Source organism: Dermacentor albipictus, chromosome 4, assembly GCF_038994185.2.
Source record: "Dermacentor albipictus isolate Rhodes 1998 colony chromosome 4, USDA_Dalb.pri_finalv2, whole genome shotgun sequence".
NCBI classification, from domain to species: Eukaryota; Metazoa; Arthropoda; class Arachnida; order Ixodida; family Ixodidae; genus Dermacentor; species Dermacentor albipictus.
The window spans coordinates 124,050,501-124,057,517 of NC_091824.1; positions in this window are offsets into that span (position 1 = coordinate 124,050,501).

A 7,017-nucleotide genomic window follows, 5' to 3' on the forward strand; every position below is an offset into this window, starting at 1 on the left:
TTGCCCGCAATCAGTCATTTCAGCAGTAGTGGAGGCAGTGCTTAAGAAGATAAAGACGGAAGGCAATATTACTGAAGACGCAAGGGAGCGCAAAAATAAGAAACGTAAAGCTGTGCCTTATGTTCACAAGACTTCCCACAACTTAAAAAAAAGGTTGGGAAATGGTATGGAGTTGAGATAGCGGTCTCGGCTCCCGGCAAGCTCGCTGGGCTATGCTCGCGCATAGGAAACAGTAAAGATAGCTTCCAAGGGTGCGGAACAAAGCACTCCATTTTCCACGTAGATTGCAGTGTTGGAGTAGTTTATCAGATACCTCTATCATGCGGCAAAGTTTACATAGGCCAAACAGAAAAGTGTGTGAATGGGCGCGTGCGTGAGCATGAATTCTCAATTAGAAATAAAACGAATGGGCACCTGCCTGTCCACTGCTTGGCGTGCACATGCAAGCCGATCATGAAGGAAGTAAAGATTTTGTGTCGCTGCCGAGACAGCCGAGCCAGAGAGCTACTTGAGGCGTAACATATTAGAAAGAAGGGACAAGGCTGTGTCAGTGACACCTCACTTTATTTACTCAACAGTGAGATGAGGTTTATTGACGAGCGTAGGTAGGTCGCGTTTTGCATATACAAGGTTCTTCTTTTCTTTTATCTTTTCTCGCGCATGCGCAGTGGTGTATGTCGGGGGTGTACTTATATGTGGTCTTTGTGGAATATACATTAGTTGCAAGTCTGCACCCGTCCTTGTCCCACCCTGTCTCTGTGGTCTGTTTGTTCGCACAGTTAAACAATGTTCGCTAATATGTACCAACTCGACCAACAACAAGTTCTTCTAAACTCCACGTTACTGTGAAGTGCTGTACAGGAACAGAACAAAGTACGTGGAGGCTCCAGCACCAGTTGGACACACACTAGGCCACCTTGTTTGCCCAGAAAAACTGATCCAACAAAATAATCAGTATAGGCTGGCTTCTGCATGCTCCTTGATCTAACAAGACAACCATTGCTTGACTAGCCTAAAGAATGTAGTAAGAAACAAATCGGGTGCCTGCTGCAGAGAGTAAGAACAAATGCTCCTTGTACAATAGGAACTTACCCGTTTTCACATTTGTGAAGCTACTGCTTTCCCGCATGACATGGGCATCACTGTGGCTATTATTCACACCAACAAATATTCATAACTTTTTGTATGATTTGACTTGCAAAGTTGGGAACAAGGAACCAGGTGCATGTTTTGTATATGTCAGATTTGCTTTTTTTACTCTCGGTGTTAAACTAAACATAGCAAATTATAACTTTCACGTTCCTTGAGGTGCTGCTTTGAAGTTTCACGTAAGAATTCTCAAAAATAGTTCGAGCAATTATTACTGCTATACATCCATTCAGTACACCAGCGATGAGGCTATAATTTTGTCTCGTAGTCTACATTGCGACTACAATGTCTTGAAGTAAAATGCTAAAGCATAAAAGCACCGTCAAATAGCAAATTTATCACAGTAACGAAACAATTTAGAATACCCTTCCGCATGAATTGAATAAGTTCTGCGAAAGAGACATCGATCCATCAAAAATGTAACATAGTGAGTTGACTAGTATTATTTCACTGCAGGTTGAAGGTTTGATTACGTTAACGCCATTCAGTAAAATGTACCATTTAATTCTTTACAGCCATTGTTGAGACTTTGTATGAAATATTACTTTATTTTCTTGCTTCTTGATATACCAATTTTCATCCCCATGTTCCCCGGCTTCTGCCAGTGTTCGAATTGGGACGAGGGAGCCTTCAAGACTTCAGCATATGACTTGTCCACTTGCCTCCTTTCACATCGTAGCATGACAAACAAAATACAGAAATAAAAAATGTCTCATACGTGTCATTTGACCATCTCGGATTTTCTTGCAAAGAATAGTGACTATTTACTAGCCCAGCCCAGAGTCATTTTCCAGCAAATTTTTGCTGAATAAAACTCATCGCATGGCATGTTGTTAAAGTTTACTCAAGTATGTGAAACATGATTTGGGAGAAACATACAGTAATATGAAAGGTATTTTGGTCTGCATATATCAGCATAACTTTGCCTAATGAACCTAGAAAGGTTTGTCTTACAATGCTGCATTATTTATTGGCAATTTTAATTTTATGTGAATGTCCTAGAGCTGTGTTTTACAGTAAATATTTTCTTGCACCAGGACATAGCACGGTTTTTCTGGAAAAACGTCACAAACATACCAAAATGTCAGCATTGGTCCACATTTAGCTCCGATATTAGCAATGAGGTGCTCCATGTAAACATGATGCCAAGTGCATTAGATAGGTCTGTTTGTTGGCCCTCAATATGTCATTATCTCGTTTAGATTCTTGTTTTAAGTGATGCATCAGTTTTTGAGTTTGGCCCCTGAACCATGCTCGGCATACCACCTCTTCACTGCACAGCACAAGGGTGTAATGTGAATTTGCTCAGCACTCAAGGGCTTGGCTGTATTGTCGTCCTAAAAACCATTGTGAATATTGTCTTTGACTTCCTGTTGTAGCTGGCAGTCCTAACGTGATGACCTGTATAACGAAGGATATGCAAGGTCCAAGCGCTTCGTTATGAAGGCTATACGGGGATTTTGCTTTAAGGTGCAACTTCTCAATAAAGGAAGTCTGGCTGCTATAAAGCCTCACTTATAAAGATGAAAGTCTGATATAACATGCACCCCCATTTATCATTAAATTTCTTGCCCCACATTCTTTAACTCCAAACTATCATTAGCAGCCTATCTTTTAAGTCCACTGTAGGACGAAGGCCTCTTCATGCAAGCTCCTCCAATTATTGCGCTAGCCGATTCCAACTTGCACCTGCAAATTTTCAAATTTCATCACCTTACCTAGTTTTCTGCTGTCCTCAAATGCGCTTCCCTTCCCTTGGCACCCATTCTATAACCCTACGCATTGCAAGGCCTGCCCAGATCTATTTTTTCCTGTTAATGTCAACTAGAATATCGGCTACCCCTGTTTCCTCTGTGATCCATACCGCCCCCTTCCTGTCTCTTTTGCCTAACATTTTTTCGTTCCATCACTCTTTGCGCATTCCTTAACTTCTTCTTAACCTTCTTTGTTAACCTGCAAGTTTCTGCCCTGTATGTTGGCACTGGTCGAACTCAATGATTGCGCATTTTTCTTTTCAACAACCGTGGCAAGTTCCTAGTCAGGATTTGGTAATGCCTGCCATATTCACTCCAACCCAACTTTGTTCTTCTGTAGATTTCCTTCTCATGATCAGGAAACTGACCTTGGCAACCTTTAACACTTGAACTCTGTCGAGTGAGGCTAGCTTAGTAGCACTCTTTGAGGAACTATCTGGCATTGTTTGGGATATCATTGGCCTTAGCGAGATTAGAACTGGTGAGGCTTATACAGTGCTGACTAACGGCCATGACATCTGTTTTAGAGGTCTCCCAGATAAGAAGCAATACAGGGTAGGATTCCTAATCCATAAGGACATAGCGGGCAACATTGACAAATTCTATAGCATTAATGAGAGGGTAGCAGTAGTCGTAATCAAACTTAATAGGAGGCATAGATTAAAGGTAGTACAAGCCTATGCTCCAACATCCAGTCACGATGATGATGAAGTAAATCTATTTGTGAAGAGGTTGAATTAGCGATGAGAAAAGTACGAACTCAATATACTGTAGTAATGGGCGACTTCAATGCAAAAGTAGAGAAAAAGCAGGCGGGTAAACAAGCAATTGGCAAATGCGGCATCGATTCTAGGAATGCTAGAGGACAGATGCTGGCAGATTTCACAGAAAGGAATAAGCTGCGAATCATGAACACCTACTTCAGGAAGCGTAGTAACAGAAAGTGAACCTGGAAAAGCTCTAATGGTGAAACAAGAAATGAAATTGATTTCATACTTTCTGCCGATCCCAGCATAGTGGAGGATGTACAAGTGTTAGGTAGGGTAAAATGCAGTGATCATAGGTTAGTGAGGGCTAGGATTCACCTCAATTTGAAGAGAGAAACAGTAAAATTGGTAAATAAAAAACAGGCCAACCTAGATGCAGTAAGGGTAAAAGCAGACAAATTCAGACTGGTACTTGCAAACAAATATGCAGCCTTGGAACAGAGAGATGAAGATGACATGGAGGTAACAAATGAAACCGTAATTAGGTTAGCCTCAGAGACAGCAATTGAAATGGGAGGTAAGGCACCAAGACAACCAGTAGGCAAGCTCTTCCAAGTAACAAAGGACCTAATAAAGAAACAACTAAGAATGAAAGTGTCCAACTCAAGAGATAAGATAGAATTCACCGAACTATCAAAACTGATCAACAAGGAGAAAGTAAGGGATATTCGAAATTATAGCACGAGAAAGACTGAGGAAGCCGTAAAAAATAGATGCAGCATGAAATCAGTGAGAAGGAAACTTGGCATAGGACAAACCGAGATGTCTGCAATGAAAGATAAGCATGGTACTATCATCAGCAATCACGGAGGCATAGTAACAGCAGCAGAAGAATGCTATACTGACCTGTTCAGTACCCAGAGGAGCCGCAATACCTCCATTCGAAGCAGTAAGGAACAGGTTGCAGAGACTCCTTCTACAGCTAGTGATGAGGTTAGAAGGACCTTGCAAAACATGAAACAGGGAAAAGCGGCAGGAGAAGATGGAATAACAGTCGATCTAATCAAAGATGGAGGAAACGTAATGCTTAAAAAACTGGGGGCTCTATAAAAGTGTCTATCAACTTCAAGGGTTGCAGAAAACTGGAAGAATGCAAACATTATACTAATCCACAAAAAGGGAGATGTTAAAGAATTGACAAATTAAAGGCCCATTAGCTTACTCCCAGTGTTATATAAAATGTTCACCAAAATATTTTTTAATAGAATAAGGGCAACACTGGACTTTAGTCAACCAAGGGAACACGCTGGCTTCAGGAAGGGATACTCTGCCATGGATCACATCCATGTCAACAATCAGGTTATCGAGAAATCCGCAGAATACAACCCGCCTCTCTATATGGCCTTCATAGATTATGAAAAGTGATTTGATTCAGTTGAGATACAAACAGTCATAGAGGCATTACATAATCAAGGAGTACAGGCCACTTACGTAAATATCTTGGAAAATATCTACAGAGGTTCCACAGCTACCTTAATTCTACACAAGAAAAGTAGGAATATACCTATAAAGAAAGGGGTCAGACAAGGAGTCACAATCTCTCCAATGCTATTCACTCTGTGCTTGGAAGAAGTATTCAACCTATTAAACTGGGAAGACTAGGAGCAAGGATCAACGGTGAATATCTCGGCAACCTTCAGTTTGCAGATGACATTGTCCTGTTCAGCAGCACTGGAGACGAGTTGCAACAAATTATTGAGGACCTTGGTAGAAAGGGTGTAAGAGTAGGGTTGAAGATTAATATGCTGAAGACAAAGATAATGATCAATAGCCTGGCAAGGGAACAAGAGTTCAGGATTGCCAGTCAGCCTCTAGAGTCTGTGAAGGAATATGCTTACCTAGGTAAATTAATCACAGGGAACCCTGATCATGAGAAGAAAATTCACAGAATAAAAATGGGTTGGAGCGCATACAGCAGACATTGTCAGCTCCTGACTGGAAGCTTACCATTATCATTGAAAAGGAAGGTGCACAAACAATGCATTTTACCGGTGCTGACATATGGGCCAGAAACTTGGAGACTGGCAAAGAAGCTAAGGACCGCGCAAAAAGCGATGTAACGAAGAATGCTAGCCATAATGCTAAGAGACAGAGAGAGAGTGCTTTAGATCAGAGAGCAACCAGTTATAGCCTATATTCTAATTGACATTAAGAGAAAAAAATGGAGCTGGGCAGGTCATGTAATGAGTGGGTTAGATAACCGGTGGACCATTAGGGTTATAGAATGGGTGTCGAGAGTAGGGAAGCCCAGTCGAGGATGGCAGAAGACTAGGTGGGGTGATGAACTTAGAAAATTTGTGGGCCCCAGCTGGAATCGGTTGGCGCATGACAGGGATAATTGGAGATTGCAGGGAGAGGCCTTCGTCCTGCAGTGGACATAAAATAGGCTGATGATGTGATGATCAGGGTGCCTTATGAACCAATTGACCTAGATAAACGTACTCCTTTACAGACTTTACAAGCTAACTGGCGATTCTAAATTGTAGTTCCCTTGCCAGGCCATTGAACACTACCTTTGTCTTCAGCAATTTTCAGCCCCACCTTGCACTTTCTCAGTTAAGGTTCACAAATCATTTCTTGTAATTCGTCGCCAGTGCGCTGAATAGGACAATGTGATCTGCGAACCGAAGATTATCAAGATATTTGCCGTTGATCCTAACTCTTAAGCCTTCCCACTCTAATAGCTTGAATACTTTTAAGCATGCCTGAATAGCATTGGAGAGATTGCGCCTTCTTACCCGACCCCTTTCTTGATAGGCAACTTCTATGGTTCTTCTGGAGAATGATGGCAATTGTGGAATCTTTGAAGATACTGTCGAAGACATTCACTGCAGGTATCGCTATTGAATCAAATGCCTTTTCATAATCTATGGAAGTCATATAGAGAGGTTGATTGTACTCCACAGATTTCTTAATTACATGACTGATGACATGGTTGCGATACATTGTAGAATATCCCTTCCTGGAGCCAGCCTGTTCTTCTTGGTTGATTCCCCGATTCTATTGGAAATTATCTTGGTGAATATGTTTTACAATACTAAAGGCTGTCTAATGGTTCTACAGTTCTTTAACATCTCCCTTCTTATAGACTAGTACCATGTTGGCATTCTTCCAGCTCTCTGGTATACTTGAAGTCGTGGGGTATTGTGTATAAAGGGCCACAAGCTTTTCAAGCATATCTCCTCCATCTCTGATTTAACCAACAGTTATTTCTTCTTCTCCTGCCACTTTTCCTTGGGTCATGTCTTGCAAGGCCCTTCTAGCTTCATCGCTAGTTATAGAATGAGCATCTGTATCCCGTTCATCACTACTACAAATGAAATGTAGCATGGCTGCTCTGGGTACTG